Source organism: Oratosquilla oratoria, chromosome 4 (genome assembly GCF_046742065.1).
Source record: "Oratosquilla oratoria isolate Oo_2021 chromosome 4, ASM4674206v1, whole genome shotgun sequence".
NCBI classification, from domain to species: domain Eukaryota; kingdom Metazoa; phylum Arthropoda; class Malacostraca; order Stomatopoda; family Squillidae; genus Oratosquilla; species Oratosquilla oratoria.
Genome location: NC_134780.1, coordinates 5714306 through 5724661, shown reverse-complemented (window position 1 = coordinate 5724661; position 10356 = coordinate 5714306). Strand labels below are relative to the sequence as shown.

Here is a 10356-nt window from a genome sequence, read left to right as displayed (position 1 = left end):
GTAAAGGTCGTAAGTGACTACCTGTATATAACATGAAACATAAGTTGTCTAATATCTCCTAACCTGACCATTCTGTATAAAAATAGACCTTTCGCTTTAATCCATGATCATACAGAAACATTTTTCACTTTATTTGTTCTATTATGTATTTATTTGTATTTGAATTTTTCCCCAGTATGGAATGGTTTCGTTAGGTTAAGTTACGAACTATTGAACAACACAAATTTCGTGTGAAATGTCCATGTTTCAGATCTTCCAAATGCAAGAGAGAGAAAAAGTGAGAAATGTGTTTGCTTGTTACCAGAATAGATACCAATTGGGAACCATATACGAACTCGAGGCCAGATATGATAATTGAAAAGCAAGAGACTGCGAGTTTTTCCATTTCTCTAAAAACTAAAACTAGGCTAAATATACAGAATTACTGGCAATATTTTGACAATTATTATCTCACGTTCCACATTTTTTTAGTTCAATTCACACCTTCGAATATACCTGTTCACGAGGGCATAATGGTATTAAAAGAAATTACTAATGTCTTTGCCACAAACAAGAATGCAGGGCTACCAGGATAACGAAAGAAACTGTTAATTTTACTTTTATGTTTTTTTAGAACAATGACAAATAAGGTGGACCATAACCTCTCTGGTAACGAGGCAAAAAAGATAAAATGTGTATTAACATTCAGGACAGTTGCTTTTGAAAGTCACTCTTGACATTGTGTTTGTAATTCAACCTGGCGGACAAGAATTTTCATTGACACCATTGCAAATCTTCATATATATATATATATATATATATATATATATATATATTACTGGTCTTTATTATTTATTTGTACATTTATCTATTTACTTATTAATTTGTTTATTCGTTTACTTCTTTTTTATTTACTTGTGCATGCATAATAAGGATACTTGGCATTGAATCAATATACATGACGTCCAGGTAATGAAAAGAACACACAGTTTGAAATAACAATTACAATTGCCCAAAATAACACAAAAAGCATGTAAGCTTATTTCCATTGTGGTCCTCATTAGACTGATTTTCTACACTAAGTTACACAGACAACATATGTAGGGGTTAAGGGGATCAGAGACAATCATGAGTAATACCAATCAGTACACATATGACACATAAACATTATTATAGATTTGCTAATACTACTAAAATGTTCGTAACACATAGGATATTGAGACCAAAACTTGAGTACCATCCCAATAAGGAACATTGCATTATGCATCAGGAACAACAAAATATTGCTAAAAGGTACCAAAACAGTATGAGTACCAGATCAGTGTAGTACCATTAATGATATACTACATTATTCTACAGCTGTAGCAGCAAGTGTAGGACGATAAAGGGGGGGGGTCCATCCCAGGGTGAGAGTATATATCAAGTACCACGGTATAAAAGGTAGCAGGGCATCAACGATATCAACATGTTGTTATACAGAATGCTATATGGCAGCTATGGTCACCTATTAATTAAATCCAAAATTTACCTGTACAGGAGATCGAGGGAAAGGTCCAATTACCTTGTTGCTTGGTGCCCTGATTCACCAGGTTTGTATTATGATCAAATCATATCTGTTCTCGGACCATACCTGAGACATATACCATACTATGACAAGCAAAACAAAGGTGGAAACCAGTTTTGGTCATCAAACTTTGTTATACTAAACTAAACCTCTAAAGGACAAAGGGTGAGGTCAGAACAGTTATGAGTGAACGCAGATTTGGATGGTATTACTCATGGAATCTGGTACCCCTCACTAGGCTAATAGTACATAAAATCAAGGCTGTTCTCGGTCCATAGCTGAGCCATATAATAGTCCGTGACTTTTTTCTTAAAAGTAACCTTGCTATTTGTCTGCTTAATGGACATAGATAGTGAGTTCCATAGTTGAACACCTGTGAAGTGAAAGCTGTTTTTGGTGAAGGAACTTGAGTTTTGGGTCGCATTATTAAAATATAAATCAAACTTAATAGACCTTTCACAGATTGCACTGTATGCTTCGCCTACATTCGAAAGCAGAATGTGAGAGTTTTTAGTCAAATTAAACTTTTCAAAACTAAGGCAAAAAATAGGTTGAAGACGGCAACTGTAAATGGGGCACTGCTAGCAACAGAATGTATGATGTCTACTTGATCATGCTGTAAAAATTTAATCCAACAAATTATATGTATTCTCTCTTGGTAGCCAAGGAACAATACAGTGATACCTCACATCAGGGTTGCTGCATTTTCTACACCCGTGTAGAATGGGAGAGTGTTGCCATACCGGGGCATACATTTTCCTTGGGCGTGTGCCAACTTTCATAGCATAATATACTTGTCAAACTTTGACAAAATGTTGGTTCTATTTTTTCATATGTTCTTGAATGTATATAAGGCCCTCATGCCCTAACATATTCAGTAAAATCTAAAAATTCTTTTTTATATTATTATCGCAAAAAGAAAGCTGAAACTTTAGCGTAGAATTTTTTCTTCACCGTAAAAACGTATCTTTTGTGGTACAATATTTTATAAGTAACATAATTACTAATAAAAGTCATATATTTTGATGTATCATTTATTATTTGATAACTAGTTACATGATTTTTAAACAGCTTGAGTTTGTAAATGTTTTGAACAGCCCGCTGACATGTAGGAAATTTTCCCTCGCGCAGTTGCCACATGCCGCTATTTTTCACGTTTCTACGTGAGCCCTGCCTCATATTCTAAGGTATAGGTTATATCTAGAATATTAATAGTTATTTTTAATTACATATATGAAATTTTTTTCTTTATTGAAGTATGTTATGTGTTCAAATGTGATTATTTGATCATTTCCAATGAAACACTAATTTGTGAAAAATAATTTATTTGAATTTCTCAATATTAAAGCACAGCTATGGTTTCCAATATCTATGATGTTGCAAAGAATCATGAAGATTCTTCGTGACATCTCCATTTTTACTAGGTAAGAGTTTAGTAGATCAGGAAAAAAGTCACGGCCTTATGGTCGTGTATGAAGTTGGAAAGGGAGAACACTGTTATGGAAAGAGTGGGACGACTCCCCTTGTGAATTAATTAGGAGTAGCTAAGCTAGATAGCCTGTTTTTCTTTTTCATCTTTTCTTGCAAAGTTCTAATGTGGATTACTTAACTACCAGGTTGGTCTGATGCAATGTTTACTGGTTGTGGTGATAATGTGTGGGTTCTTGGTAAACTCTTTGGCCACCATGCATGGGGCTGTGTTCAAGTAATTTGTCCCAAATTAGATTGGCCATACGGTGGAGTCTGATGTTGAGAGGTTCTGAGTTGGTCCTTTTGTCGATTCATTTGTTTCATGAAATGGTGGGGTTTGACCACTGGCAAATCATAGGAACTTGTTATGAAGGCTTTGTAGTTGCTGTAGGTGATTTTTCGATAGAGTATCGAGAGGGATGTATGGGTATTCTATTACAAAGGTTTACAAAGGTGGAGCATGCCGACAGGAGACCTTTTGATCCATATCTAGGTCGGATGCAAAAAAAAATATCAATAATAAAATAATAAAAACTATAATAATGTAAATAACAAATAAAATACATAAATAAATGCATAAGTATAGTTAAAATAATTGACAAACAGGTAAATAGTAAATTGACATATAACTAATAATAAATGAAAATCACAGACAAATGATAACAAAACAAATAATATAAGATAAATTATAATCATTACAGCATCTTACTTAGGTATTTATCTAAAACATTCTTAAAGCTTCGAACTGAACTACATTGCACTACCTGTGCAGGAAGTTTATTCCATTCATTAACTACACGGTTGGCAAAGTTGTTTCTACCTACTTCCAAATTGAATCTATTTCCGGACAGTTTGAGACCATTGTTTCTTGTCTGATTCTCATTCAATGTAAAAATTTGGTCACTTTTGATGTTGTCAATTCCCTTTAAAATCTTAAAGACCAGTATCAAGTCACCTCTGAGTCTACGCTTTTTTAGGGAAAACAGATTCATGTGCTTTAGTCGATTTTCGTATGGTTTATTTTTGATATTTGGAATCAGTTTTGTGGCTCGCCGTTGTACTTTTTCCATTCTGTCAATGTCTTTAATGAGATTCGGTGACCATACGGAAACAGCATATTCCAAATGTGGACGAACTAACGATTTATATAGCTTGTTAATGAGTGATGGACTTTTGAAATCAAAAGATCGCGCAATCAGTCCTAGAATCTTATTTGCTTTCTCAGAGGCTGAAATACATTGCTTGGATGATTTGAGGTCGTTACTGATAATTACGCCGAGATCTTTTTCACTATCGACTTTTGTTAACGAATTTCCAAATAACTTGTAATCGTACTTACTGTTATTTTTACCTATGTGCATTACCTTGTATTTACTTGTGTTAAATTTCATTAGCCACTTTTCAGACCATTGCTGTAATTGATCTAAATCTTCTTGAATATCTAATTGGTTTGAGTGATCATTTGCCACTCCGCACAGTTTTGTATCATCAGCAAATTTGGAAACAGTAGATTTTAGTCCATGGTCTATATCATTTATATATACTATGAATAGAAGTGGCCCAAGAACGGAACCCTGAGGAACTCCACTTGCAACACTTTTCCATCCAGAAGTTTGTCCATTTAAAACAACTCTCTGTTTTCGACCATTCAACCAATTACTAGTCCAACCTAATAGGCTACCACTTATTCCATGCAAAGCTAGTTTAGTAAGTAGTCTTTCGTGTGGGACGGTATCAAAAGCTTTTGCAAAGTCTAGATATATTAAATCTATATTGTTTCTTTTGTCATAATTCGAGATAACTTTGTTGTAGAATTCGAGTAAGTTAGTCACGCAAGAACATTTCCGTCTGAAACCATGCTGGCTATCATTTATCAAACGGTTACTTTCTAAATGATGTTCGATAGCATCTCTGATGATAGTTTCCATTATTTTTCCTACGATTGAAGTCAAACTTATAGGCCTATAGTTATTTGGTTTCTTTTTGTCACCTTTTTTGAATATGGGAGTAACATTAGCTAGCTTCCATTCTCTTGGGACATCTCCGGATATGATGGATTTCTTGAAAATCATTTCTAATGGAACAACAATCTCATTTTTCATTTCCTTTAAGATTCTTGGATGCCAACCGTCAGGCCCTGGTGTTTTATTAACTTTGAGTTTGTCTATACACCTTTTAATTTTTTCTTTTGTTATATTTACCGTAGTAAGTTTACCCCAGACTTTTCACAGGTTTCAGTTTGGAATTCACTTTGAGGTGTTTCGTTTACGAATACTGAGCTAAAATAATTGTTTAAGATATTACACATTCCTTCATTTGAATATTCAAGTTGACCGTCAGCAGATAATAGTGGACCAATGTGATTCCTAACAACTATAGAATTCTTTGGGATTCTCTTTGGATTTATCAGCGATGTTAATTTCGTATTGTCGTTTTCTTTTTCTTATTGTCTTTTTTAAATCTCTCTGTATTGATACATAAGTTTCATAGTCATTAGATGCACCCGAGCACTTATATTTCTTATAAGCCTGTCTCTTTTTAGCAATACTTTTTTCAGTTTCTTTGTCGAGCCACTTTGGGCGAGCCTGATTTGGGGGACGTCTGTCCTTAAAAGGAATGTAAGTTTGAATCATCTTAGTGAGCGTATTTTGAAATATTTCCCACATCTGATCTACAGGCCTTTCGTTTAATTTTGCCTCCCAATCTGTAAGCTGAAGCTCCAGAGGTAGTCCTATGAACTGATTTATTGGTCTCATCAAAGTTTTATGTTAGTGTACTGAACTTTTAACTTTCTTTGACATTGCTTTGAATCTCCTTAGTTTTGCCCCTATGGCTTTTGCTGGTTTTAATCTGTCATTGACATAGGTCGTCGCACGTTCTAACCTACTGGTGCTTTTGTTAATTCTTTTATGTTTACTTTCTTACTATCAGTTTCCCCTCATTACACTTTCCTGCACCATCTTGCTTAGTAGTGAAAAACCCGCTCAACAAGATATAATTAAGTTACCCCTGTACATGTAGCAATATATATATATATATATATATATATCCATTGTGTAAATATATATTTTTTGGGTAATTAATGTGACTGTTTTGTTTACTAAATAATTTATAGTAATTACGTGAAATGTGATCTACTAGCAAAGGTTTTTGGCACAAATTTTATAAAATTTTTGCTACAGGTTTCTTTATAATAATAGTAAGAAGTTTATTTGTCAAAGAATCAATATACATATAGTCATGAATACACACGAATTCCACGAGACTACAATAATAACCGTGCAAGTGGGTCTGCCCCACATCTATCATAACTCGAACTTCCTTCCATTTCTCCCTTTCCTTGTACTAAACCCCCAAATCCCCCCTTCCCTCCCTCTCCCCCATCTTATCTATCCTGCCCTCTAAGTCCACGCGACTATAAAAATAACCGAGCAAGTGGATCTCCCCTACACCTATCATAACTTTAAACTTCCTTCCATTTCATTCTGTCATTCTACTAATTCCCCAAATCCCCCTCTCCCCCATCTTATCTATCCTGCCCTATAACTAAAACATCGAGACTGTACAAATTTACACCAGGCTTAATGACTATAAGTCGATAGCCTTTAAAAAAAAAAAAAAAAAAAGAACTATAGTGACTCCCCACACCTCGATACTGTACAAATTCAAACCAGGCTTAATGACCACCTTATAAGTCCATATATATACATATATATATATAGTGTAGATACTGACAGGAATACAGTTCAAAATAACAATTGCAAATGCCGAGGATAACACAATAAAGCATGTAAGCTTATTTCCATTGTAGTCCCCATTAGATTGTTCTTCTATACTAAGTTACACAGACAACATACGTAAAGGGGACTAAAGACAGTTTTGAGTAATACCAATCAAGACACATAAACATTGTTATAGTTTTGCTAATATTATTCAAATGTTCGTGACACGTAGGATATTGAGGCCAAAACTTGAGCACCATCACAATAAGGAACTGCATTATGCAAAGGAACAACAAAATAATGCTAAAGGAAAAAAAAAAAAAAAAAAAAGTATGAGTACTATATCAGAGTAGTACCATTAAGGATATACTACATTATTCTACAGCTGTATCAATATATTATAGTGAATGCTACATTGCAATTAGGGTCACCTATTGATTCCAAATTTTACCTGTACATCAGGACGGAGTGGTAATTAGTATGAGCACTAGGAAGTAGTACATTATAACCTGAAGCACTAGAGGTAGGGAACAGGGGACCAGTACTCGTATGAGTATAACAAAGATCGAGGGAAAGGTCCAATTCCCTTGTTGCCTGGTGCACTGATTCACTAGGCTTGTACTATGGTCAGATCATGACTGTTTTAGGACACTACTTAGGAGTAAGTAAAGGGTAGGATAGATAAGAGGGGGATTTGGAGGCCTAATGGAAGAAAAGAACGAAATAGAAGGAAGTTAGAGTTTTGATAGGTGTGGGGCAGACCCACTAACTTTAGTTATAATTACTTGGGCATATACCATACTATGACTAGCAAAACAAAGGTGGAAACCAATTTGTAACATCAAACATTGTTATACTAAACTAAGCCTCTGAAGGACAAAAAGGGGAGGTCAGAACAGTTGTGAGTGAACGCAGATTTGGATAGTATTGCTCATGGAGTCAGATATCCCTCACTAGGATAGTAGTACATAAAATCATAAACTCCATATCTGAGACATATCCCTTGTCTTTCAAGTTCATATAATGAAATTTCGGCCCTCCGTATTTCAAAGCATAACAAAACTTTTACAACATCGATGCAATTAACATATGTTGGATGACAACTCGTTGCGAAACTGTCTTGTAAACCATTGTTCAACTAGTCGCTTTAAAATAATAACTATTTGAATAAATTCTGTGACACATGGCAACAACGCTTTTTCTCCATGTTGCCACGCCGAAGTGGCACAGGATAATCGTTGTTTTGATAAGAAAAATGTGAGACTTTTTGTACTATACAGCCTCCTACACTATATACATAATATATACAAAATTAATTAACACATGTATAGCAAATAAAAGAGGGCATTTATAATTTGCAGAAGTGGAATTTGCGGACCAGGTTCAGGTTTAGATACGAAAATCGATATAGCGGGATGTTCCTAAGCATTAAACCGTTGGAAGGCATACATCAGATATTCTAGCACACACACACACACGTGATCCAAAGACCAAGTGAATACACACACACACACAGAGGTGATCCTTCATGCTTTCTCTGGGCTGTGAAAAATTATTTGGCGAGTTTAGGTGGTCGGGGGATGGGTTGCTTATTAGTAATTTCGGACGTTTTCATTTTATTGATATACCCAACTGGTTTTCATCAATAGTTGTATTGGAAATAAAATGTAAACCAAAGCAAAAAAAAATAATAATAATAAGCCTTAAACTAGACGAATCTATTAGAATGGTAAACAGAAAGGAATATGATCCAATGTGGAAACTGCGGCGATGACGTACAAGATCTAGCACACAAAAAACAAATTGAAAATGCATCGTATGTTTTTTTCTGATGCTTGTTGTAGTTTTATAAATGAGAAAAAATGAAAATTGGGTGATAAGATAGTAAGTTTGTACAGAAGTTAAGTTTTGCGAAAGATTGTGGAAATTTTCCATAGGATATGGTGAAGACATGACCCTTTGAGTCAGCAGCACGGTTCAGTTAGAGGGCTTGTACCTTAGTGACTAGCATACTTACCTGGCGCAGGGGATACCGTGATCACAAAGGCGGTTCTCCCGGGGTGAGGCTCTCCATTGCACTCTGGAGGTGTTGACCCCTGCGATTGCCCCAAATGTGGGCAACTCGAGCGCGGAATTTTTGTTAGTAGGGTACTGCGTTCGCGCTATACCCTTACACATAAAAATCATTTGAAATTGTATGAAGCTGTAAGGCATGACGACCTCTGGGCTCGTATACCGGGGTTCACCGATATTAACCTCCTTGCTCGAGCGAGTCAAGCATACTAAACACCATTCCAAAATAGTACAAGTCTGCTGACCCTTGCGATTGCCCCAAATGTAGGTAAATCGAGCGCGATATTTTTGGTAGTAGGGGACTGCGTTCGCGCTATCCCCTAAGGAAGTGACAAAGCATTGTGTTAGTACTGAGCCCCGACATCGCGGTTAACTGATTAGTCTTTTCCTCGAGAAAGTTAAGCAAACGAAACAATCCCATTCAAAGATGGTAGAAGACACTATATAAAGTCCCGGGATCGAAGCTCCGCGAAATGGGTCACATTTGTAAATCACAAAAACGCCACTGTCGACACTTAACTCCAAACGGTATGTCTGCCTGGCTGTTTTTTGGATCATGAAATCCAGAAGAAAAAATCTCCACATATTTTCAGGTTCTCTTAATTTATCGTTCGTCCACTTTTTCATGCTCTCTCTGGGCCAGGGTTGCCAGATGTAAATGCCGAAAGTCGCGAGCTGCAGGACTAAAAGTCGCAAATTTCTGACTAAAGTAGCCCAATATATATATATATATATATATTTATATATATATATATATATATTTATATATATATATATATATATATATATATATATATATATATATATATATATATATATATACATACAATCAACTTCTAGTGGTAATTTTCTGATTCTCCCCTCAAAGATGAGATGCGAGCGGGAGGATCTAGCACGTTGAATACGTTCCTGTAATATTCATATTCGAATACGTACATTTCGTACTGTGAGTGCTGGCCGAGAAGCGAGCGGGACGATCTAGCACGTTGAATACGTTTCTGTCCATTTGCATCCTACGTACAAGTCTCAAATCGGACTAAGGTTGCCTGGTTGGTTTTACCAAGAAAAAAAAAATGACAACTGTCGCCAAAAATATTCCAAAATTACTTCCTAAATGCAGAAATAATCACTACACCATTAGTCTTCATGAATGCAGAAGTAATAACTACCAGTCTTCTCATTAGTAGCCCAACTGACTTCAAAAGTAGCCCAAAATGTCGCAAATCGCAAAACTCAAATTGAAGTCGCGCCGAGCTTTCAAAAGTAGCCCAATTTGCGACTTGTAGCCCAATCTGGCAACCGTGCTCTGGGCTGTGAAAAATCATTTCGCGAGTTTAGGTGGTCGGGGGATGGGTTGCTTATTAGTAATTTCGGACGTTTTCATTTTATTGATATACCCAACTGGTTTTGATCAATAGTTCTATTGGAAATCAAATGTAAACCAAAGCAAAAAAATTAAGCCTTAAACTAGACGAACTTATTAGAATGGTAAATAGAAAGGAATATGATCCAATGTGGAAACTTCGGCGATGACATACAAGATCTAGC

The 10356-nt window shown here is 35.6% G+C and overlaps 1 non-coding gene across 1 annotated transcript; it reads left to right on the top strand.

Annotated features, from left to right (window-relative positions):
- The first annotated feature begins 8744 nt into the window (after window positions 1–8744).
- LOC143025047 (U1 spliceosomal RNA) lies at window positions 8745–8907 on the top strand. Its single transcript, XR_012966350.1, has one exon. It is a non-coding gene; the product is annotated as a U1 spliceosomal RNA (small nuclear RNA).
- The last annotated feature ends 1449 nt before the right edge of the window (window positions 8908–10356 follow it).